The following is a 25,690-nucleotide window of genomic DNA, read 5'->3' on the forward strand; positions in this document are numbered from 1 at the left end:
TAGGACTGCTGTGAAGATCAAATAAAAGAATGCCCATCAAGCCTGTGCTATCTACTAATGGTGGCTCCTGTTATGGTTGTTATTACTGGACTTCCACTTGGCCACACCCTATTTCTCTAGGAATCTCTTCAGAAGAGGCATCTCTGCACTTGCAAAGGGTCAGGGAGAAGGGTGAGGGGCCCTGGGTATTTAGGGAGCACACACCAAGCTTCTCGACTTCTTCTAAGATGAGCTCAGCTGCCTGGGTATAGGGTAAAGGATGCAGTAATCCCATGAGGGAGATGCAGGGCTCCCCTGGGGACTGGCCCCAGGCCACAGTCTGGGACGTGCAGCGGCCCTAACTCGCGCCCCTCTGCTGTTGGCTGCCCAGAGGAATCTGCTTTGCTATGGCTTTCAGGGTAGGCTGATGTTGTCTTTTTCCACAAACCATATACTGGCTAACTGATAAGTACTTTTTGTTGTTTTCCTAGAAACAGGAGTCCATATTTGTCTTGGAAAGGCTGTGCATATTTCAGAGGACTGATAAGAGTGTGCTGGTCTGTCCTCGGCCTTGTACTTGCTGTACTTTTCATTATTTGTTCCCGGATTCCACTGAAGCAAAACATCTCTCTCTAGACACACTAAAAGAGAGGGCTAGCTCACCACGAGTCAGCGCTTCAGAACCACGCACTGACAGCAGTGTAGAGGCTGACTTGCAAGGACAGAAAGTGCCCTGGTGGGCAAGCTGGGGTAGCAATATGGACAAAAACTTGCCACAGGACATGCAACAGGTTAGCTGCAAACCTGGGACAACTGCCAAGCCCTCCCAGACCCAGGTCAACACTCTGCCCATCAGGCCACCATGTCCGAAGTCCCACACATGGCGACACGTGATATGTGCCGGAAAGCCAGAAATCCAGGAATAATTTTTTAAAACTTCAGTAACAAGGATGCCCTAAGTACTACTAATTGTGCCCTTCAAGGGTGATGCAAAGAGACTATAAAGAAGTTTTGTTCAATCTACACTAAGAGAATGGGTAAAAAAAATAACCTTTTTATACCATATACTCATACTCCCACTATGCAGAGTCTCAAGTCCTTCTTCAAGATGTAGGCCTACTGTTGGCTATTTAGATCTGAACTACTGACCGAAGTAGGGAGGGCAGCACAGGTTGCCCTGTTAACCCCTCGGTGGAGAAGCTCAGGGGAGAAGTGCCAGCAGACCACTGCAAGTACGGGAAACCAAGGGGAAGGAGCTAGGTTGTAGCTTTCCAGGTAGCAGAGCCCTGTTCTTATCTCCTTGCCTAGTGAAACATCTACTGTCCTTCCAAACACTACCTAGGGCAGGCTAAAAGAGGGTCTTCTCCCCAAGGCACTCCCACTAGTCTGTCACCCATGAACCTTAAGAAGAGATTCGGGCTATCGTGGCAGAAGCCCAAAGACCCTAGCAAGGGGGATGTGACGGGGCCTGTTCCTCACTGCCTTTCAATATGTCTCATCCTGACTCCTCTCACCACATCTTCTGCAATCCATGGGGAGGTCTGCAGGCTCAATTTCCATACACATCTCTGATCCAACTATTTCTCCATCTCTATCATAACTAACAAACGATCTCTGGGTTTGTAACGGATTATTACAATAGCCTTGTAACTTATGCTACTTCTGCCTTGTCTATTCTCCTCACAGCAATGAGAGTGACCCTTTCAAAAGGCAAGTTAGATTAAGTCAGTCATGTGCTCAGAACACGTTTGCTTTAGAGTCACCGTGATAAAATATTTGCGTCTGGCTTGGCTCCCCATCTGGAATGCATGCTCCATGAGAAGAGGGATTTTGTTTCATTCACTACTATGCTGGGAACTAGCACAGCTCCCGGTTGATGGTAGGGAAGCAATAAATATTAGCTGAGTAAATGAATGGATGCATGTGTGGGTGGGCGGCCTTTATAAGAGCCACTCTGACTATTAAGCTAAAAAAGGAAGGTGATATGCAAACTTTGGCGGGGAGTTTGAAGACTAGAGATTCTGAGCTTTGAAAGCCAACAAAGTTAAGGCAAATGTGAACAGCTTGAATCCCATCTTCCTGACAGAAAGGTCAAGGGTATGTCTGTGCAGTCCACTGATCAAAGCAAAGGAAGGGGCATGAAGGCAAAGTCACGAAGCTAACATCTCTGTTGACACTTGCGCTTTCCTTAGAAGAAACGATCTTTTCATTGGTACCCAAAGTGGGAAAAACATGCTGCCAAGGAGGGAAGACTCACTAAGAGTCCCAAACTCCTCTGCTGGGATCCGAGGAAGCCCAAGAAGCCAGGGAAAGGCACTCGTTTCTGACCTGAGCCCGTGGAAGTCACATCTTGTAACAACTATGGAAGAGGTGAGAACGGAAGTTAAATGTGCCCATGTTATCACAGCATAAAACAGCTTTCTGATGCGCACAGCCATTTCTAACTCAGTGGGCTCCCGCAGGGCCTTCCCCAAATTTCAGTGATCCAGCCTCACCCCCGCTCCCAATACAATGAAGGCGAACTTGCAAACTGCAAACCCACCCAAACACCAGAGAACACAAAAGCAGAGTAGCTCCCTTGTGGGTATACACTATTTGCTAAGTTTCTTTTCTTATCTGTCTTCCCTACAGGCTGCAAATTATCTTCCCATTTTCAAGGTCCTCACTTTGTGATCAATCAAATGTCAGAGAAGCTGGATACAGTGCTCAGATGCTGATGGAGGGGCTCACGGTGGCATTCAAGGCTTATTTCTCACATGGACATAGAAGAAAAGAGAGAAGGTTCAAATTTACCATAGAAGGAAATGTAGTCTTCTCTTAGAGTCTTATAAATATAGGGACCACTTCCAGAAGGAGTGATTCAGAGATACTCTAATTAGAAGCAGAATGTTGGGTTAAAGGAATTCTTCCCACATTCCCCTATTACCTTCTTATTGTCAGTACCTGAAAAACTATACTGTCTTCTCTGAAATTCAACTAGAATTTTACTTCTGATGTTCAAGTTGGAAGGTTGGCTTAGGGGGGAGGGGGCGGTGCTTAAAGTCACTGTGTGAACAAACTTAGTCCCAAACATAATCAAAGAATTCTAAACAAAACCAACAAGATAGTATTTTCAAACCTTGTAAGCCAACAAAAAGTTTAAAGTAATATTTTTCAGTGTAGGCCACTGTGTGATGGAACTGCTTTCTTCACGTATTGATGATGGCACTATGAATTCAAACAACCCCTTGGAAACAGTACGACTGTATGTAACAGCAATCCTAAATTTGTTCGCACTTCGCGATTCAGTAATACCGCGTATCCATCGTCAAGTGACTGCTCCTTGCTCACTTTCACGCATGTTTCTGTGAGCCTACAAGCACCTCGCAGGAAAGGACTCTATTCTTTTTTTTTTTTTAACTGGATGTTAGGACTGGACTCATAATCCTCAGTTGAAGGCCCATTATCATCATTGGCCTTTTCTTTATTTATTTTAAATGGTACAATAAACATTTGTGAAACCACCATCCCCAGCACGGAAACTCCAACGTTGACCATAACTTGAATCCATCTGTGTGGTCCTCTGCCATCCTACCCCTGTTCCTCCTTCACCTAGGACGGCTGCTATTCTGAATCTTGAATTTATCACTCCCTTGCTTATCTTCCTCACATAGTCTTATCACATTTCAAAAGTACACTCTGGTAGTCTTGTTACACTCTTTGGTTTTAGTTGTTTTGGGCTTTTGAAAAGGGATGTCACTGCTTTTTTATGTTTAGGGACTTACTTCTTCCTCCTTAAAGTCAAATTGCTAAGATTCAGCCATTCTTTCGTGTGCAGCTATAATTCATTCATTGTACCTGCTTATTACTATTCCACTGTATGAATATACCATCATCCATCCATCTTCCTGTTGGTGGCACATAGGTCACTTCCAGGTTTTGCTATTATGAGCAATGCTACTATGAACATTCTCGTACAAGTCTCCCGGTGAACACGGGCAAGTTTCTCTGGGTACATATCTAGGAGGGATTTGCTGGATCACAGGGCATGAATGTTCACCTAACAAGATAATTCAGATTGTTTTCAAAGTCACTGAACCAATTTACACTCCCACCAACAATGCATTTAAGAAAGCCTCGTAATCCATATCTTTCCAACACTTGGTATTGTCTAGGACAGCACTATCCAATCCATAGCCGCTGGCCACATGCGGCTACTGAGCCCTTGAAATGTGGCCAGTGTGACTAAGGAACTGAACATTTAGAATTTAATTTAAATTAGTTTAAATGTAAATAGCATTTACATTTAACATCCCTGGTCTAGGTTCTTAAAATTTTTGCTGCTTGGATGGGTATAAAATGGCATCTTGCTGTCTTCTCATTCCCACCTTCTCTTTTCAACCTAAGGAATAATGGTGTCCAATAAAAAAAGTGGAGTAGCTATGGAGCCTGTCCACCAAAGCAGAGAGATCAGCTTTCCAGCTACTCGGGCCCACCATTGATGGACCATCCTCGGACAACCCTCCCTGCCTCCCACCCCCGTTTGCCCCGTTCCCTTTCTCACGATCGCCTTAAGTGTCAACACGTGCTGCTTCCTGGGCACGGTCTTGGTGCCACATCCTGGGCATAATAGATCATTAAACAAGAGGTGGCAAAACTCCACCCACTCACCCCTCATTAGTTGACAGCATCTTGTACTAACACTCGACATAAAAGGTAGTTTACAACATGAGTCTGTTTAGTGCATATGCAGCAACTCTGCCTCCACAAACCTTTGTTTAGCCAAAGGTCTGTGGTGTACTTAATTGCTGCCAGCTGGGGGTGTGTCGGCCATTTTAAGCCCTCAGCTGCTGCGGTTTATAAATTTCACAGCGTATAGAAAGAAGCAGGCCTTCCAGTCAACCAGCTAATCCAAAATGTCAGCACCAAACGGACTTGAGCTTTGAACTTCATGGAAACGTCAGGGAGTCGGCTGCACAGCACAGACGACCCCCCCGCCCCGGGAAGGTGCTGCTGATACAGTGGCTGACACACTGCAGATATCCACCCAGTGAGAGATCAATACGGAGGAAGTCTACATCTGGCCATTGCTATCCGACATACACTGGAGGCCCCAAACCAAAGAGCAGAGGAATTGAAAACAATCCATGTCATTTTCTTTAAGCAACAATAAATCTAAACAAGGTGACACAGGGAGAGCTAACCAATTCCACTTGGTTGATCTTTCCTTTCAGCCTGAGGGTCAACAGTTGGCCAGGCATTATTTGTTCTCCGCTTAGATGATGAGTAACTATGTCATAGTTCTATTAGTTGAAGACAGATGTTGTACACACATACACGTACTCCTGTACAGTTTAAGTTATTAGTCGGTTGAGAAATCTGTCATGGCCAATGTCTATCAACCAAGTGAAGTTCAAAAACACTCAGTAAATGAGGAGAAAGTGTGTGTGTCAAACATGTGACTTCCTAGCATAATAGAATGTTTACTCAATTGATGACTGCCATCTTCCTTAGGGGCTGTGTGTACTGACCCCAACAAAGTGATGGATTGTGCTTGCATTTACTTTATGTGTGTGTCCAAGACTTTTGTTTTAATTAAATATCTTACTGATATATACTGTGCTCGACTGAACACAAACAAGTAGGCTGAGTACAGAAGGTCAACCCACACTATCTCTTCAAATACTTTTAATGGATAACAGCTACAAGATACCAGGATTCTTGACTGGATGGTTCAATCAGACATTTGTTAGCCCTCTACAGGAACTCAACAGTGTATCTAAACAGTGCTCTCTGCACTGGAGTGTGTGAATCAGCTCAAGCGAGCTCTGAGAGCCACGGCAGTGCGGTTTTGGAGGGTCGGGAAGCCTGACAAGCCGTGAGCTACATCTGATCTCTGACCTTCGGCCCTCCCCTTCCTACTGCATCCACTTCCAGAGACTAAGTGGAAAAGCATTTCTTCTCCACAAACAGATTTTACTCCTTTCAGTGCAACTGTAATCAGAGAAGACTCTACTAGAGGATGAAAACCTCTAAAGTTTGGCTCAGTTTACATGAGAAATTCTTCCCCAGAGTTCCATGACAAACAGAAATCCACTTTCTAGAACCCACTCAGAGATAGTATTCAATCTTTAGGTCTAATAATAACTCCTGAGCTCTGGCTGCATTAGATCTTGAACCAAGAAGATTGTACCAAATACCCACTGTGACAATTTGGATTTTGAACACATGAAAAAACAGGCTGGGCAGAAAGAAACCCGGTGGCAGTAGAGGTTGGTTCCTAAAAGAAATTACTAACTGCAGATCCAAACTAAGGCAGCCAGAAAAACGGGCCTGCCCAGCACCTTGAGAACGGCTTAGGCCTGCCTCTGCTTCCCTACTCCCATTTAATCGACTTTTCTGAGCTACCATATGCATAGGCCAGCGCCAGGATTTAGGAAGACAGGGATGAATCAAGTTTCAAGGGAGCACACTGATGTCTAATGGAGGAGATAAACAGAAATAGGCGGTTATAAAGCAGAGGAGCACTAGGGTAGAGGCGGTGTAACAGAATGGCAGAGAGGAGCTCTGGAGACAGGCTGCCTGGGTTTGAATCCCAATTCCACCAGGTACAAACCGTGACCTATGGCAAGTTGTGTAACCTCTTGGAGCCTTGGTTTCCTCATCTATAAAACGGGGATAATAATGGGGTTGTTGTGAGGAGTAAATAAGTCAATACATGTATAGTGCTTATAACAGTGCCTGGTACACAACAGGCACTCTGCAAAATGCTACTGATGATGAGGAGGAGGGGGCCATCTGTAGAGGGGGCCATGGGCGCACAGAGGGGCCCTAACCTAGCTCAAGTGGCTGAAGTCCAAGATGGGCTAGGGTCCAACGTCCAACATTTCTCACTTAGTTTTCTTGTTGGGGAAATTGCTTCAAACTGAAATAGACCCCTTTCCCTTTTGCTTTCTTGTTAGCTTTCTACTCACCTCTCCCTAGAGTTCTGAAGTCATATGTGTAACAACCCATAAAATCCCACATTGTATTGTTGCAATTGAAAATGTGGGAAAGATGTTGATTCAAGAAACCGTTAAGAAACTGTATTACTATCGCTGTTAAGTTTTTAGTAATGTGACATCCTGCAGCGGGGACGACATTTCCTGGGCTGGGCTTCCTCCCATCAGTGGGATTCACACCTGACTTGTTTATAGGGGTCAAGGCTTCCTACAACCTAACACATGTTTTGGGGACCCCATGACATTGCAACTGTGACAGCTGGTCGGACTAATGCCAACAGATATGCCTATTGGGATTTAAACTCTAAGAACAAAACTACTCTAGAGGTTTTTCCCTACTAGACTCGCAGCCTCAAGGGTGAGACTACCTGTTTGCGACGCTGGGGGAGGGCAAAGCAGACGGGCTTCAACGAAGAATTCCAGTCAAGTGAGATTACCGCCGAATAGCCTTGGATTTCCCAACATGCCTAACTTCTGCATACATTCTGGGGTTGTTTTGCTTTTTTTGAAAAATAGTAGGCAACTTATAAAGTGGTTTACAACTTTCAACATCATTACAAAAATGAGGCATTTTACAAATGCAAGCTTCATCTGTGTTCTAAATACAACAATCTGAATCAGACTGTGTGGTGCTTACAGGAATCTCTCAAGCCATGGTCAGATTCCTTGCTAACTTACCTCACCTAATGCCAATCCCAAGATACTTCACATGGGCTGAAAGACACAATTCCTGGTAAGCTTGATTTTGTGGCTATTAATACAAATGCTAATGATAACAAGCTGATTAAATAAAACAAATTATTTTCAGGTTGATTTCTGAAAAATGATTACATAATTTCTTTCTTTTAATCTTTATATGATCTACCTTCTCCCAAAAATTGATCTCTTTTAAGAGAGAGATGAAATTTAGGAACATGGTGGTATAGAGACGACTATAAGGCTTGGGAAAAAGACAAACATAGACAGAAGTCCCAGTCCAGTCACTTATCAGCTCAATGATTTGAAGACGTTACTAGATAACTTGCAGCCTCAGTTTGCTTCTCAATAAATGGGACTATAATACCTACTTGGCTGATAATGTTGAGATAATAGATGAAAAGTAAACAGCACAGTATGTGGCACACAGTAGGCACTCCCTGCTCATCCCAGGGCCTCCACAGCTGTGTGAAGGGCCTCCCTCATGAGCAAAGCTGAGCAGGTACGGGGGTGCTGCAGCCCACCTGGGGGACCACTTTGTGATTCGTTTGGTTTTTCAAGACCACTTGTTCGTTCAGGCGGGAAGTTTTATACATCTTTTTACTATCAAACAGAGAGAATGGAGGAGGGTGAGATGGAACAGAAGAAGATGCTTAAAAATCGGACAAGGACACTGAAAATTAACAAGTGCCACGAGAATGAAAGTTTATGCACAGCTGCCACACTCCCAGCGATAAACAGGATCTATTTCAGGCCCTGAGGTTAGACATTAGGTGGAAGAGGGAGAAACTGAGACCCTGGGAAAGTCACGGAGCCAGTCAGTGAGACACCCTCTTCCAGGGAGGGGGCTCGTGCTCTGAACAAAGCCATGGCCTGGGAAGCGCCAAATGGAAGCTACGTGGAGCCAGAGCTTTCTGTCTCTTCTATGCACTGTTGTTCCCCAGCACCTGGAACAGTGCCTGGCACACAGTGGGTGCTCAATACATACATGACAAATGAACAGACCAACGGCCACAAGCCTGGGTTGGAACTGCTGGCAGTAGAGCCAAAGCTGCTGCTTCCGAAGCCCAGGGAGCAGAGAAGGGGTGGTGTGTCGTGGACTCCTCCTCCGAGACGGAGCCCGAGAAAGGCTGAGAGTTGGTAACAACCCAGGAACCCCTGGAGCATAGGAATGCTGATCATTCCACCATGGAGGGACACTAGAAAGTTACTGACCTAGGTCATACTCTCCCGGGGGGAATGTGCACTGTCTGCACTTTTCCAGGAAGGAAAAGAGCAGTGGGGCCTGGAACCCTGGAAACTGCTCAGGGGTCTAGCTCCCTAGGGATAGTCCAATCCAGTCTTGACACAGCACTTACACAGCTCAGAACCTACTGACCAAGGTGATCATTCTCTGCACTAGCTCAAATTCCAAGGAGAACTCATCAAAGGATTTTTACTGAATGGCTTTCATTCAGTCCCAAGTTTTAGGTTCTTTTGACCTAGAAACATAAAGGAATCAACCAATCACCTACTCCTCCTCATCTTCCTTTTGAGCAGCTGGTACCTTTTTATTTCTTGTCCTTAAATTTAACTTATGGCTGAGCTTCCTCAGAAGCCATTGCCACCTCTGGTCAAATCTGCCCCTCTACAAACAAGAGATGGCACCTTCGTTTTGAACTTGTTTCAACCTGGCTCTGGCCCACGAACATCTTGGATTTTTTAGGCAAAAGAAGAAACTTTTCTTTGTTCTTGTTCTTGCCGCAGTGCCAGAGCATAAAGCCAGAGCAGGAAGAAGGCAAGGAGAACATCCATGTGTCTGAGTGGGATTGGGTTCAATGGTATCCTTTCTCTTTGGACGGGAAGCAAGCAGAATACAAGCTGGCAGCTCAGTGACACCCTTCGGTGCCTCTACAAGGGGCGCGTTTCTGCCCGGTGCCATGACGTTCAGCCTGGTGACAAAAGATGATTCTTTATTTGGTGATAAGAAGGTCAAGCTGCCTTATAATTAAGCGCTGCCAGTGTGAACATGAAGGGGACTGACTGCCCTAGTCCATCAACCCTTGGCAAACTGGTTTGTTTGGTCTGGACAGCAAACAACATTCCACACTACTGGATTTTTTTTCTCCCAGATCCCCTGTGGCCCCATCACCCCCCAAACCTTTTTTAAAAATTACAATCTGTTCTGCTGTCTCAAGTTACATTCTGTAAATAATAAGCAACACTGACGAAATGCAAAAAGCTAAAAATTTGTAAAGCAGAAAGATCTGCAGTATGTTCCACATCTGTGTCACATTAAACATGCACTCAACAGATTTGTTGATTCCTGTCTAATCAGCATACAAGGGTGACATGGCCAGGGGGCTCTTGTCCCACATGCATGGCAGGGCTGAGGGTCACTAGAGATAGGCAAGGAGGGGCAGGAACTGGCACCATGAGGTGGAGATGCCAAGCCCACAAGGCAGATGACACTCAGCTGCCAGCCTGCCTCCGTTTTGGTATGAACGCATCGCAGACTGCTGGCTCGCTGCTGTGCTTAGGTCATGGGAAACCCTCCTTCCCAATCCTCAATGATGCTATGATGCTGAAGCTGGGCCCACGGCGGTTAAACTAAATAACATGTTTTAATGACAAAATGTCTCATTTGAAGAAGTTGGCTTCCTATACCTTAAAATGACTACAAAATAAAAATAGAACAGAAGGAAATCAATTAATGTAAATTTCGTAAAATGCTTAGAGGCTAGTAGAGATGACAGTTGCTATGCCAGGCAAAATTTGATGCCCTCTTTATTTCTTTCAAGCATTTTACACACGGGCAAACATTCATGGGTGTGCACACACACGCAGGCACTCATACTCCCATTTAAGAGAAACTGGCAGAGCATAAGAGAGAAATTGGCATGTTTTAAACTTGTGGCATGGTGCTGAGTCTCTGAATGATTATAAGGCTCTGTTTTGGAAAAACCCAGTTTCAGACTCAACAAAGAGTCGTTCAGCAGAGGAGCATATGAGCCTCTAAGGATACTCCAGGGAAAAACTTGGTGTATTGCCACCTCAACCAGCACTCTTCCATCTGTATGTTCCTAAGAACCTTAGGTGAGAAGATCCCAGAACTAAGACTGCTAGGCCACCAGCACCCACAGCACCTCTCTAAAGCTGCATTTATTGAGTGCTGTCTATATGCTGGGCACTCAAATCTTCACTACCTTCCTAGAAGGAAGTGTTTTATTAATATTTCATTTCATGGAGGAGGAAACTGTGCCTTAGAGAGATTACGAAGTTTGTCCAAGGCTGTTCAGCTGGTAAGTGGCAAAGCCTACTTGACCTTGGGTCTTTCTGATTCTCTTGGACTCAGTAAACTTATTAATCAGCATGACAGTTGATGACAATCTCTCAAATATATATTCTGAGTCCACCACTGTGTTAAGCATTCTGGAGATCCAGGAAGGATATCAAAGAAGGCAATAAGATGACCTCAAGAAGCTTTCAAACCAGTTGGGAAGATGAGACTGACATCCTTGAAATGACCGTGGAAGGAACCTAGAGAGAGCTAAGGAGGTCTGGCACCACCCACGACAGGGGCAGGATGGGCTTCCTTGGAAGGCCTGGCTTCAAGCAAGACCCCACCTAAAGGCAGAGCAAGATTTTTATTAATACGACAACGTATAGCATCAGTACTAATCCACCAAGTTCTACAGTAGGAACTAGTGGTAAACAAATACTAAGAAACAGGAGAAAACAAATAAGATAAAAGCCAGTTAACAGACCACACCACATACATTGAAAACATCCGATCGAAGCCTCATTCTTTTTGTTTTTGGTGAGGAAGAGTGTCCCTGAGCTAACATCTGTGCCAGTCTTCCTCTATTTTGGATGTGGGACACTGCCACAGCATCACTTGATGAGCAGTGCGTAGGTCCGCACCCAGGATTCAAACCCACAAACCTCAGACCACTGAAGCAGAACACTTGAACTCAACCACGATGCCACTGGGCTGGCCTCTGAAGCCTCATTCTTGATGCTAAAGCAATTGACAGAAGAACTGTAAGCAGTGAGAGCTCTCCTTTTATAAGGTCGTGATGCAGAATTCAACTTACATAAATGGAATTCACCCAGTGACTAACCTAAATTTATTAATATTTGGAAGAAAGGTAAGTACTAATATGGATGAGGAAGTGATTAAATGACAACTATTAGCAGGGTTGGACCAAGATAGGATGAGAATAAACAAAAACAAAGACACTAAAAAGGGAGACAAACTCTGACCTCAAGAGGTTTAAAAGGGATTGCGTGATGCATATGCAAAGATAATTCGCAGAAGAAGAAATCCAAATGGCCAACTAAAACATGAAAAAATGATGCAGCCCTCCTAATTATCAAAGAAATGCAAGTAGTAACACTGAAACATCCACTCTCAGATCAGCAGGGACTGAAAAGACTAACAACGCCCTGCTCTCAGTATGGTTTCTACTCCATACAATTCTTGACTGAATTTTGGATGAATGAATAGCCGGAGCCGGTAGAGGGTTGGAGAAGTGCACTCTCTCTACCACTGTGGGTGGGAATACAAACTGTTTTAACTTTCTAGAAGGCAATTTGTAATGTATTTCAAAATAGAAAAAGCATATACCCTTTAGCCCAGCAATTCCATTTTAAGAAATTAATCCTAAAGATAGAAGTAGACAATATGAAAAGATAATATGTAAAAGATGCTTAAAATAGCAAATCTATCAATAAAGGACTAAGTATACTATTGTATATATGCCATTTATTATATAAAGGTTAAAAATGATGATTTACTTTCAGAGCGGAAAGATGTTCTAGAGTTACTGTTGAGCAAAAAAAAGGTTAGAGATCAACATTTGTGCTCCTAATCATGTAAAAATCATATATATGTATGTGTGTACATGTGTGTATACGTACACATATACATACAGAGATATCTGGCAGGGTTACCATTGTTAGGCTTTTGGTGATTATTAATGGCCAGTGGGATTGAGTTCTTCAATTTTTTCTTTAAAAGTGTAATAATCGTACTTATCTCATTGGTTTGCTATAAGAATTAAAGAGGTAGTTCATGCAAGGTCCTAAGAACGGTGTCTATACACTATAAGTGCTCGCATACTGTTTGAGTTTAAAAGTAGGTTCAAATGTGAACCGTTCTGAAAATTCAAATAGAGTTTCAGAACTATTCAAATAGAATAGTTCAATAGAACTATTTTTTAAAAAGATGATTCAGGGAGCAGTCAGGCACAAACACCAAAATGTCTAAAACACACTTAGGCAGCAAAGCATGGACGAGAACAAATTTCTTTCATCACATCCTATATTACAAGCGAGGCTGGGTGCAGAGGAGGAAGGCAGGAGTCAGAATAGCCAGGCTTTGTCTGGAATGGCTTTCTTCTGGAGAAGGGATGGTCCACGGAGAGATTCCTCAAGAGGAAGGGGCTGTAAACTGACTGTCACTATCCACGCTACTTCTCCCAAGACCAGAGGCACGGCCCTCCACTAGACTAGATGGGAGTGAGTGCCATGAATACTGCTTTGGTACTGGGGGTCCTCTGCAGGCCTCCTTCCCAGCCCATCTGACTTACTTTGTCAGCACTCGCTTGCTTGTGAACTCTGAACAGAAGGAGAGAGGGCTTCTCTTGCTTGCAGTGAATGAGCAGCTCAGAGCCACATGCCCTGACTGACGAGCGCAGGAGGTACAAGGCAGGGCTGAAATGGATCCAGGTGCTCACAGCACTCTCCCTGAACGACCCCATGAGGCAAGACAAGAACTGCAAAAGGAGTACTTTAAGAACAGGTAAAAGCATAAGCACTCCACCCCTCAGCTTGCCCGAACTCCTCTGCCTGCTAAGCTAGAGAGAAAGAACATCTGGAACTGGTTTTGAGGCTCTCCAGCTGCAGAGCCACTAGAGTGAAGTTCGTGTTTCAGTGGAAATTGCATTTCAGGGGCTTACAGACTGTCCTTTCTGATTCTCATCAGGGTGAAGTACAACCTAGAAGACAAGCTGGTTCAGAGACCAAATCAGCTTTGCTTTGAAATGGCTCTCTTTTCTCCATCTCCCTTTGAAAGCAGAATTAATGGTCCAGGTGGTGAGAAATCAAAAAATGAAAGAAAAGGACTGAGGTCATCTCAGGTGCATTGCTATGCCTTCATAAAAGTCAGATGCACCCCCTGGCGTGGAACTGACACCAAAGCTTCAGAGCAGTTGTCCTCCTGGGGAAAAAGAACCAGGGAGACTGAATCGATTTGAATCACTGGACTGGGGCTTGCCTCCACAGGACCAGAAAAAACTGTGGATTCAGAATGTGTTAGAACTTGTGGGGAGCCAGAGAGGCAGTGGGGAAAGACGCTAAACCCTTTCAGACAGAGGGGGCAGCAGAATAAAGCTCCCCTCTAGACCTGGTGCCAGTCGCTGCTTGCACCCTACCACGTGCTTTTTCCCTTGGCCTCCCAGGGCACTGGGACAGCAGTCAGTGTCAGCCCTTCTGCCTGGGCCTCACTGCACTGGGAAAAGCAAGCGCATCTGGGAGTCCGCCCAGTGCAGAGGCAACGGCACCTCCTCCTACTACGCCAACGCTGAACACAGAACCTCGATTCCAGCCTCTCCTGCCGGCTGAGGGTTTGCTTCTCCCTCTGGACACGGGGGCAGAGGCAGATAGGGAGCGCAGGCATGTGGCTTTCCAAAGACCAAGTTCCTTGGGGTGGAGAGAAGCAAGTAGGCCTGGGACAACCCTGATGCTGCCAAAGGAGGGTGAATCACACCTACGGCAAGAGGTGACTCTCCAGCTGCTGCTCTTCACTCCCTTTCCAAAGATCACTCAGATGCAAAAAGCTTGGGCCAGTTTCCTTCTGCATGTTACATAAGGCACTGGAACTTTCTAGTATTCTCTCTCAAGAGTTTTGCAGATAAGAATGTCTATAAATCCCAGTTAGTGGATCATCTGGCTACCTCATGGCATCTTCAATCATTGGTAAATTGAACAAAAATAATCCAAAGGAGCAGCAGAATTTCTTCCTGCGATGTAACCACTCACCATTCCCTTAGCATTTCCCTCTTCATATCCCAAACGCTAAGCACAGCATAGCTCTTTGCTGCCAAGAGCTCAAATGCATGAAAAAGACACCTAGTACCAAGGTCTGCTAAACTTCGGGTTTAGCAATCATTTCACGGAGACCAGAATACAAATTAGCGCCATCCAGGGACTCATTACCAGAGCCTGTTTCTAGGCATTGTTTTTTCTAGTTGTCAGTTTTCTGGTGTCTTTTTTTTTTTTTTTTTTAACTAACGTAACGTTGGTTTATAACATTATATAAATTTCAGGTGTAGATCATCATATTTTGGTTTCTATGTAGATTACATCATGTTCACCACCTAAAAGACTAATTACCATCCATCACCACCTCTGCCCTCCCCGCTTCCCCTCTGGTAACCACCAATCTAATCTCTGTACCTATATGTTTGTTTGCTGTTGTTGTTTTTATCTTCTACTTATGAGTGAGATCATATGGTATCTCTGCCTGACTTATTTCACTTAGCATAATATCCTCAAGGTCCATCCATGTTGTCCCAAATGGCAAGATTTCATCTTTTTTTTTTCTTTTTTATATAGCTGAGTAGTTTTCCATTGTGTACATATACCACATCTTCTTTATCCATTCATCCATTGATGGGCACTTAGGTTGTTTCCAAGTCTTGGCTATTGTGAACAATGCTGCAATGAACCCAGGGGTGCACGGACCTTTATGCATTCGTGTTTTCATCTTCTTTGGATAAATAGCCAGCAGTGGAATAGCTGGATCATATGGGAGTTCTATTCTTAATTTTTTGAGGAATCTCCATACTATTTTCCATAGTAGCTGAACCAGTTTACATTCCTACCAGCAGTGTATGAGGTCCTTTTCTCCACATCCCCTCCAACATGTGTTATTTCTTTCTTATTAATTATAGCCATTCTTCAGATCTTTTGCTCATTTTTTAACTGGGTTGTTTGTTGCTTTGTTGTTGAGATATATGAGTTTTTTAATATATTTTGGATATTAACCCCTTATCAGATATATGGTTTGCAAATATCTTCTCCCAATCGTTAGGTTGTCTTTTCATTTTATTGATGGTTTCCTTCCTGTGCAGAAGCTTTTTAGTTTGACGTAGTACCGTTTGTTTATTTTTTCTTTTGTTTCCCTTGCCTGGTGAGACATCGTATTTGAAAAGATCCTGCTAAGACCGATGTGGAAGAGTGTATCGCCTATGTTTTCTTCTAGAACTTTTATGATTTCAGATCTTACATTCAAGTCTTTAATCTATTTTGAGTTAACTTTTATGTATGGTGTAAGACAATGGTCTACTTTCATTCTTTGGCATGTGGCTCTTCGGTTATTTCTAGGCTTTTTAAGCCCTGTGACCATGGAAGCATAACTAAATAGAATCCAACAATCTCAGGGCTGGCCAGTGATTTAGTCTCTTCTCCTACCTCTAGAAGTCTTTTTCTCAGGCCCCACAGAACTGAAATAAACAGAAGTCATCCTTGGCCACCAAAAGTAGGTTAAAGCATGCTGAGCACATACTACCTGGACATTCTCCTTCCAAAGCTTCCTGTACCGTGTACCAGCCGGAGCTCCAAGGTAACCAGCTGGTGAAGATGGTCTTGGCTGGATGGCAGAGCAAAGACAAGGTGGAGCCAGGATGTATCACCGCCATTTTGTGAAACTGGCAAATTTTGAAGTTGGAAGGCTCAGTGGTTCATCATTTGGGGGCCAGGGCAGAAGGGAGGACCAGGAAGAGCACAGTTCCTGGACACAAAGCTCAGCAATCTGGTCCTCTAGGTACTGGCACAGAAAGGCTAGGGTGTCCCATGCTCCCTGCATGCTATCTCAGGGTTAAGCTGGTAGGGGTGAGAGAATGTGATAAGCACTCCTGACACTATGAGGTCCAAAGTTTATAGTACCTTTCCCCCTCAATGGCATTGGCATCTGTTCCCAAATCTTCTGGGTCATAGGCACATATCCCATTTCCACTCTCCATATCCAAGAATCAAAAGGAAGTGAATCTGAGACTTGGTAAGATGCTTCAGGTTTAAATCATGGAGTCTTTTCATAAGACAGACCAAGAGTTAATCCAGAAGTAGCATAGAAGTTAGAAGTGCATGCTCCGCATTCAGACTGCCAGGGTTCAAATTCTGGTTCCCTCTCTCACTATCTCTGAGATCTTAGACAAGTTATGTAAGTTCTCTGTGCCTCAACTTTCCCATCTGTAAAATGGGGAAAATACAACCCTCATCTTACTGGGTCGTTGTGAGGATTAAATAGTAATGACAGTAATACATGTAAGATGCTTAAAATAGAGCACGGTATGTGTGAGCATTCAGCATCTGGAGCATCGTCATATGGAGCATGGGTATCTACCTAAGATGCCTTGTCTGCTGCAGAGAACAGGCTCTCTGGAAATGACAGAAATACATGTCTTGCTGGATGGCTTGGACAAAGGACAGAGAGGTTGCCAGTTTGGCCAAAGGATGAGAGCAGCTGATGGATAGGATTAAACTATCCCTTAACTCACCTTTCTCCTAGGGTCCTCTGAACACAGACAGCCCTTCCCTTCTCACTACTTATGCCAAAGCCTTGTTTGTCTGTCCATTTACTCAATGCAGCGTGACTTCCAGAGCCCAGGCTTCTCCAGGCCTTGCTGTGATGATGCACCCATTTCTCCACGCCCTCCCTGGCGAAGGGGCCGAGCCTCTACCGGGCGGCCTGCCTCTGACAGTCAGCACACTGGGCTAACAGGCCATTCTGTGGGACAGCCTTCCACCTGTTCTGTTTTAATATTTAGGCTAGGCTGTGGAAAGCCAGAAAGTGAGGCTAGCGATAGGCTTCGAGGAGGCTGGGCGGCAGCAAAGGAAAACAGAGTCATCCTGAGTCTCGGCAGCTTGACAAGAACGCTCCTCGGTCGGCATCCGACCACCTCTGCCACCGGTGCAGCCTCCTCGGAGACGGGTAGGTTTCCTGTTGTGTCAGCCCCATTTCCTTCAGCAACATTATACTGCAAACAGAGAGCTACTTTGAAGCAAGCACGATGGTGTCCCGTTTCTTGCCGGGGGAAGGAGGCAGACTGCTCTGCTTCTCCAGAGGGAAACATCACCGTGCCTTGACCCTCACTAGACAGTGTTTCTCTCTCTCCCCAGTCCTGAAAAGTTCTGTTTGAAGAAAAAAAATGTGCAGGCTTTCCTTCATGACCTCAGATGGGCAAGTTCTGAATGGCAGCTGGGTCTATTACATGCAGTGTGAGAGGGTTAAACAGGACAGCCTCAACTCTTTATAAACTTTTGCCCTGTGGATATGTACTCATTGGCGGCAGTACAAGACTCGAGCTGTATTACACGCCTTAACGATATGGTTCAACTGTCGGTCAGGCTTGGGCCTGGCACTGGGCCAGACCGCAATCAATGGGACACAGAACCTCCCCCTTTCAGATCATCACGAAGGCTCATATTATCTCCTTTTCGTCGTGCTGGTTAAATTTATGGAGCAGAACCCCGAAGCCGCATTCCTCGGCCTGGGCCGGCCCACGCGGCCCCCTCCCTTTGTTCGGTCCTGTAAGCGAGCTATGCTTCGGAGGGCTGCAGGGTTGTTAGTTCAGGCACTGACTGTTTGCTCACGACTGAAATGAAAAGAGTTCAGTGGAAGGGCAAAAGGACAGCCCAAGTGTAAAACCCCATCCCAGCAGGCCCTGGGCCCTTACATATAGGCCCCGAGCTGCTCCTGAATGTACGATTGCACTCTGTTCTCACAACAGCAAAATCCTCTCTCTGATCTCTGATTAACCTTCTACGAAACAGCAATCAAGTCCTCCTGCACTGCACCTCTGGGTGAACCCCTGGATTCTGGGGTACCACGGGAGGCAAGCTTGCCCTCAATATAGCCAAGACATTAAAAGGAGCCACAGTTCTACAGCCATCTTCCAGTTTTCCCAGGCCCCACGGGGGATGGGAATGGAAACACTGATTAGTAGTCTTATTTTTAATATTGATACAGAAAAGAGTAAACTTAGTTGTCAGGCCTTGGCTGCATGGGTGGGATACGTGAGCACTGTATGTGAATGCACACAGTGTACACACGGAAGGGGGGTGTCCACAGGTGTCCACATTTCAGCCCCCTGGAATCAAACAGGAGAAGGTCCATGTATCAGACCTGCTGAGCCTGCCCATGTGCTCTTAGCCTTGGTCTTCAACATCTCCAATTTGTGACAATCAGCTCAATGGACAGGACTGCACTTTGGTTTTAGGCTTTCACTTAAAAGGAGAGCACTCCAGGTCTGGCCCAGTGGTGGAGCAGTTAAGTTCGCACGTTCTGCTTTGGCGGCCCTGGGTTTGCCGGTTTGGATCCCGAGCGTGGACCTACACACTGCTTGTCAAGCCACGCTGTGGAAGGTGTCCCACATATAAAGTAGAGGAAGATGGGCACAGATGTTAGCTCAGGGCCAGTCTTCCTCAGCAAAAAGAGGAGGATTAGCAGCAGATGTTAGCTCAGGGCTAATCTTCCTCAAAAAAAAAAGAGGAGAGCACTCCTGGCATGGCTCTTCAGGGGTGCAATTGCAGCTCACTCCAGAGGACGCCGCCTGATGGCCGGAAAGGTGAGTCATCACAGAGCTGAATCCAGGCTTTCCAAGGAATGAGCTGTGAATACAAGGTTCATCGTGTACATCTGCTGTGCCTCAGTGGGCCCACCCATAAAATGAGGCTACTGGGTTGAACTGTGGAAGTCTGGAATGGTTACTAGAACTCTTCTAAACAAGGTCCAAGCATAATAGAGAAGGAGTAAGAGGAAGAGAGAGAAGAAGCACCAAACCAAAATCAAACCAAAGACATGATGAGAGAGCCAGGTAGGAACGCCTTTGACAGGAGTCACTGCTGACTCTATAAGTGCCTTCCGGCCAGTTTTGCCTTTTCCGCCATTGTTACACAACACGAGACTAGGGCCCAAGCTTGTTTAAAAATAAAACCAGAAACCCCGTACCAGCAACAACATGCACAAAGGCATCTTCCCATTCTGGATAGAAGCAGACCTCTCTGATGGAGTGTAGCGAAGCCAGTGGTCTCTTTCAAATCAGACCCTAGTTCAACCTGAAGGTGAAAAGTTGTGCTTTCTGATTCGAAGTAATCATGTATTTCTGAATAGACAGTGTACTACATTCTTGCATTTTCCTCACAAGATTTCCTTGTGCACTGTATTGATGGTTAGAGATGAGCTAATGAATTTGTCGTGCCAAAGCCTAAAGCATGTGTTTTGGGTAGATGGAAGGTGCCGTGGAAGGAATGGATCACAGAAAATTGCTTCTTGCTATTGAGAATTCCTCTTCTCTACGCTGGGTCTTCTACTGTATACTATTTGTTCTGGTTTGTTAAAAATATAGGTTATAGAGAACCGCTTAAGTCGGGAAAGAAGAGGCAAGAAAAAGTTAGGTAGGCTAATTTAGGAGATTCTCAAGAAAAATACGTAATCCACTCAATCTGTGTCTGGTTATTTATATACAAGTTCAGGGTGAAGTCTTTAGTCATAATAACATCTCCCATTGCCCAGGACAATCTACAAAGCACCTGCACACACATTATCACACAGGTTACATTAATACTCAGAAATGAACCCAGTCTCCATTAGGTGCTGGTGTACAACAGAAGGACTCCTGAAAGCTTAGTCTGGCCCATCATGAGTCCAGATGCATCAAGATTCTCTGATATATCAGAGTTTGGAAAACTGGACCCACCTCTGAGAATGAGACTCTAGTAGGGGCCAAGACAGACTTTGAGAATTTATAAACAGTGACCTGGATGCCTCCACTTCCTGTTGGACTTTCTCCATCTCAGGATCACTTTGATGACCATATTCCAGGGACATACAATCACAGATACACAAAGAGACCAGACTCTGAAAATGCAGGAACATGAGTTGCTTACAAATAGGAAGCAGCAGCAGCCACTACACATGCCCAGAGCTGCCGTCAGCAGGCTCACGGCTGCACACACTTCTCTCCCGTGTGTCTTCTGGATTGCCCTCTCCATGAGCTGCTGGGCACTGCTATTTACTCTAGCATCGTGGATAGGGCTAAGTAGGACTAATTTGATACTAGTTTGGGAACTAAAAGGAAATATATTTTGGAATTTGCTTTTTCACACCGGGCCCATCCATTCTTGGTGCAAAATGGCCTCTGTCGAGGTTTTTTTTTTAACACTGATTTCTTGCCCATCAGCTGAAAGAAATGGTGAACACTCCAGTATCTCTACCACGACCGAGCATGCGGGAAGCACTCCAGTTACAACAGTTTGCCTGGACATTATAATTTATGTAGGCTGTCCTCACACACTCCCCCCGGTGATCTACCTGCCACCCCTGGGGCCATTAGTGTTCCCCGAGATGGCATCCAAGGGAGGGCTGAAGCAGCGACAGGGCAGGCATGGCCAGGGTCACCCCTCAGGGGATTAGATGTAACCGACTTAAATGGTGCTGAGCCAGGCAAGGGGTTCAGGCTGGGGCCAAGGGCTGCTCGGGAATATTTTAGGTACAACACTGCCTCAGACTAACCTACTGCCTTTTTATTTTTAGAAAATACTATCAAGCTTTCCTATGTCCTGCCTGGGCTTCCTTCATCCCAATGCCCAGCCTCCTCCCGACGGCGGAGCCAGACCTAGGGAGGGAGCCCCCTCTGTGTCATTCCTCCAGGGGATCACACAACTAGTTCTCATCTCAGCCACGCAGACACGACCAGAGCAAGAAGGACCCTCTCCCGCTCTGAAGTGGGGGACAGACCTGAGGAGGGGATAAAAAGCTGTTTGCACAAGGCCACAAAGCAGAGTAGTGTTAGGCCTGGAATCAGGGTTCCGGTCTCACGATCTGCAATCCTTTCTCTTGCCAAGAGGCCACGCTGTCTCCAATACCCAAAAGGAGAATCCAGACAGGTTATTTTGATCATAGAGACTGGAGTCAAGGAGGAACTGATCCCACACTAACAGATTAAAAGAATGCGAACTGCTGTGACTTCAACACAATAAATCAGAGTGACGTTCTGCACTGCTCTGTCAGCTCCACCACTGCATTTTGGGAATAAGAATAAAATCCCATGAATCCCACCCCAAACTTAAAAAAAAAAAAATCTGTGGTCTATTAGACTTCAATAGAAGTTTTAAAACATCTGTCAGTAGAGCACTTTGTCCTTATCATGGTCTATATGAGTCTAAGTCCCACATGAACTACCTAGCCTTGGTGTCAATCCCCCAGGAGCCACCTCCCCTGCCCGATGACACAGAATTTCCTACGAGGCACAAAAGGCAACAGGAGCTAAATTTCTGGAAAAAGGACAAATGGGAAGATAAGCTTTGAAATGAATTATGAAATGAACATTTATAATCTAGAGAAAGCTCATCTCAAAGGCTCAAAGCTTCCCAATAATTATCTTACTTTTGTTATACAGAAACCATGGGATAAAGGGCACATGATGAAAGCAACATTTTAAAGAGCCCATCATACCTAGCTAGAAATGAAAGAAATGGTTTCTCCCATTAAACTCTAGCCCTGAACCTGAGAGCACTTTTTTTTTTTTTAAACAGATATAGGGGTCCTGGACCTACGTGGGAATGCTGCTGTGAGACGGCCCTGGCAGGAGCCAGACAGATAAGCCCTCGATAGTTTCAACAGCCCCACTGAAGGGGGATCTGATTCCACAGGTCAAAACCCTTCAACAATACTCAACAGTGGACTGTCACACGTCTGGAAAATATAACTGTTTTTGAAGAATGCTTTCCAAACCACGTAATGCTTTTAAAGCTGTTTATCAAAAGAGCTGGATGAGCGACAGTGGCCTGAAACAGTGTGTCAGCTGTTACAGGGTCGCAGGCCCCAGCCTAATTTCCGAAGCACTCCATCATTCTCGGTTGTCCTACCATCGGCAGACAACAGATGCCAATGTGTGGAGACATTCGCTACATAACTTTTACCCGACAAACCTGGCTCCAGGACAGATTTCCATGTCATGTGGGGCTTTTGGCTGAACTCTGCTCGAACCCAGAGGCATATCATTTACAGCAGACACTAACAATAGTTTGGGATCACTTGCTCTTCGCAGGTGGGTTCAGAGCAAGTTCGTGGCCTCCGCACACCTTTTCCAGTAGGGCTCTCACACACAAAGCTGAGAGCCCAGGCGAGTTCCTCCACGCAGCAGTTCCAGCCACGTGACTGTCACAGGTTGGCCTGATTTTAACTGTCTATTTTGTGCAAAGAAAGAGAATCAGAAGGACCAAAGCCCAGCAAAGCCTATGAACTCCTCATCTTAGCACTAGAGCAAGCAGGCAGTAAGTTTTCAGACACAGGGCAGAACTGAGAAGTGAAGACATAATGCCCGTTTCACCCACATTTAACATGCCACATTCAGAAAGGATTCTGACACAGATGCCATTTCCTGAGACCCAGCTGTGTGCCACACGTCAGGCCAAGTGCTTTATATACATCACGTCACTAATCCACACAACCACCCACTGAGGTAGGTGTCATTATTCCTGTTCCACATGAGTCAAAGGACTCTCACCTCAGAGACACGAGAGGGGACATCTTGCTCCTGGCCACAGCTAAGAAATGGCAGTGTGATGACTCAAATCCAGGGCCGTCTGACGCCCCCAGGAGGCCCTGTGACCTCGTATTCCAGACGAGGGAGCCAAACGCTGCTGTGGGAGCTCCTTCTTGACTCCTGCAAATGCTTGCTTTCCTTCCAAACTGGCCACCACAGTGCTCCTTCTCATTTCTTCTCCAGAACTGGGGGTGACCTGTGATTTTCTGTTCTTTCCACATCTTTTTCTGAAACAAGCCCTTCTCTTTGAAGAAAGACCTCTTGCCCTTGGAGTGTCAAGATAAGAAAACTTTCAGCAACTTCCCTTGGAAACTACAAAACACCCATCAGCACCCAGGATCTAATACGGTCGCTCACCAGCTGCTGGCCCCTCCGAATAGCTTTTATGGTTCAATGAGGGGTGGTGACAGGGCCATGTCACTACCGCGGGGTGTGCTATTTCTTTCATGTTCCTGGGATCTGACAAGAGCCTTCTACAACCTGTTTCTTTACAACACACAGAATGAGAGATTAAAGACCAATACCAGACTTACAGCTGGGGTTAGGACCAGCAACGACTTCTCTCCAGATGCATTCTAACTCTTGTTGGGAAAGAAGGGCCACTGACTGCCTAGGCAAACGCTGTTCAAGACGTCGTGATGATTAAACAAGATAATACGCGTAAAGTACACAGAACAGTGCCTGGATCATAGTAAAGGTTCAGAAATGTGAGAAATAATGTTATTATTATTTATTAATACCACCAAACTTAAAGACTATTTTAGCAGAAATGATGGATATGGATTTCAGTAAAACCACATGAATTCAGAGCTACTAGTTGGATGTGGAGGGGAAGGGACCTCAAGAAAGGATGAATGAAAGTCTAAATTATAGGACTTCTGATTAAATATGACAGATTTAGTCCAGAGACCCCTCTAAAGTGAAAGCAAAGGGATACATATGGCACGAATCCAAAAGGATAAAGAGAAGGTGTCAACAATACTTTAGAAGCTGAAAAGCAGATGGACAAGCGGTGCTGAAATGTAAGCCTGAGGGAGTGGAAGCCACAAAGCTGTGAGCTAATTAGTATGGTAAAATCCGCTAACTTCCAGGATGATGGAGGCACCAGGCGGCTCCGCAGGCCTGGGGCAGAAGGGAGGACAGGGAGGCACGTGTGTGAGGAGGTGAAAACAGGAGGATGGGTTAAAAGTCTGTGTTAGAAGCAGACGGATCTGTGCTACCTCCCTCACCCCACTCGCCTGCTCTTCCTCCTCAGAAGGCAGACCAGGAGGTGCCCAGCTGATGCTGCCACATCCACAGGAAGGGCCCCAGGCCCACACAGAGAGCCCCCAATCTGCTTGTTAGGACGTCATCTTTAAACAGAAGTAGGACAGAGAATCAAGAACCTCCAAACATCTGAGAACTGTCTCTATTCAAAAAAGACAAAGATCAAAACAAACCGAAGAAAGAAACTCAGCAGAGGACCGGGCACTGGCTCTGTGGCAGATCCAGAGATCACCCAGTCCAGACAGGAGCAGGAGGCAGCTGGGGAGAGCTTCCAAGAAAAAGGATGAAACCAGGAAATTACTTAACTCATTTTTAAACATACATAGAGTCTGTAGATAGATTAGTAATAGGCAGATAGAAATTTTTTTTTTTTAAAAAGGAGTTACTAACCTCAGAGTAAAAAGAGTTGAAAGTAAATAAGAGTTTGAGTATAAATTGGGAACATGCAGATAGAAAGCTAAGTAAACAACAATAATAAAAGCAGTCACTAACTCCAGGGAGAAAAACAAACCAAAAAGCTAAACCAGAAAGGAAACACAAGCATAGGGACCTATGTGGCTTCACTGGGAATACTGTTTACATAGTCACTGTAATGTAAAAGTGAATATTGATTTCCCCAAAAAGTATGGTATAATAACACTGACAAATGGGGAGAGGGAACACGTGTGTACAGCAATAGCAAGTCAAATGATATCAAGAAATAGCACTACACAGGTATTTTTTTTAAACAAACATGGAGGTAAATACCTCCAAATTGAAAAAAAACCCAAAAGTGTTGAAAGTGTTTGCCTCTGAGGAGCTGGAATCAGAGGTAGGGAAAAGTGGGACAGGAGACGGCTGGGTTTTGTTTTCAGATTCGTAGAAGTCTTTGACTTTTAAAAGTGAGGACATGTATTTACTCTGATAAAATTTAATTTGAAAAGACAAAAAAAATTCGTTATAGCAAGATAACTAAGGTGAAAATCATAGGTTTTTAAAAACACTGTCCTTATTAATTGTAGATACTAAATAATATTTAGTAAACACATATAAGGTATAAAGAATAACCGAAAAAGCAAGAGAGCATTAGCCAATTGTAAACAATTAGTAAAACTGTAACAATGTGTTTTGGAAGAGCTATGATGGACCTGGGAATAAAGCAGAAAAGAAGAACTGTAACCACCCAACCTCCCCAAT

General features: G+C 45.0%; 1 protein-coding gene across 9 annotated transcripts in view; it reads right to left on the reverse strand.

Moving 5' to 3' along the window:
• Window positions 1-25,690, reverse strand: part of VPS13D (vacuolar protein sorting 13 homolog D) — a 253,463-nt gene that overhangs the window by 13,388 nt on the left and 214,385 nt on the right. The gene's annotated exons all lie outside the window — the stretch shown is intronic.

This window comes from Equus caballus, chromosome 2 (genome assembly GCF_041296265.1).
Source record: "Equus caballus isolate H_3958 breed thoroughbred chromosome 2, TB-T2T, whole genome shotgun sequence".
NCBI lineage: Eukaryota > Metazoa > Chordata > Mammalia > Perissodactyla > Equidae > Equus > Equus caballus.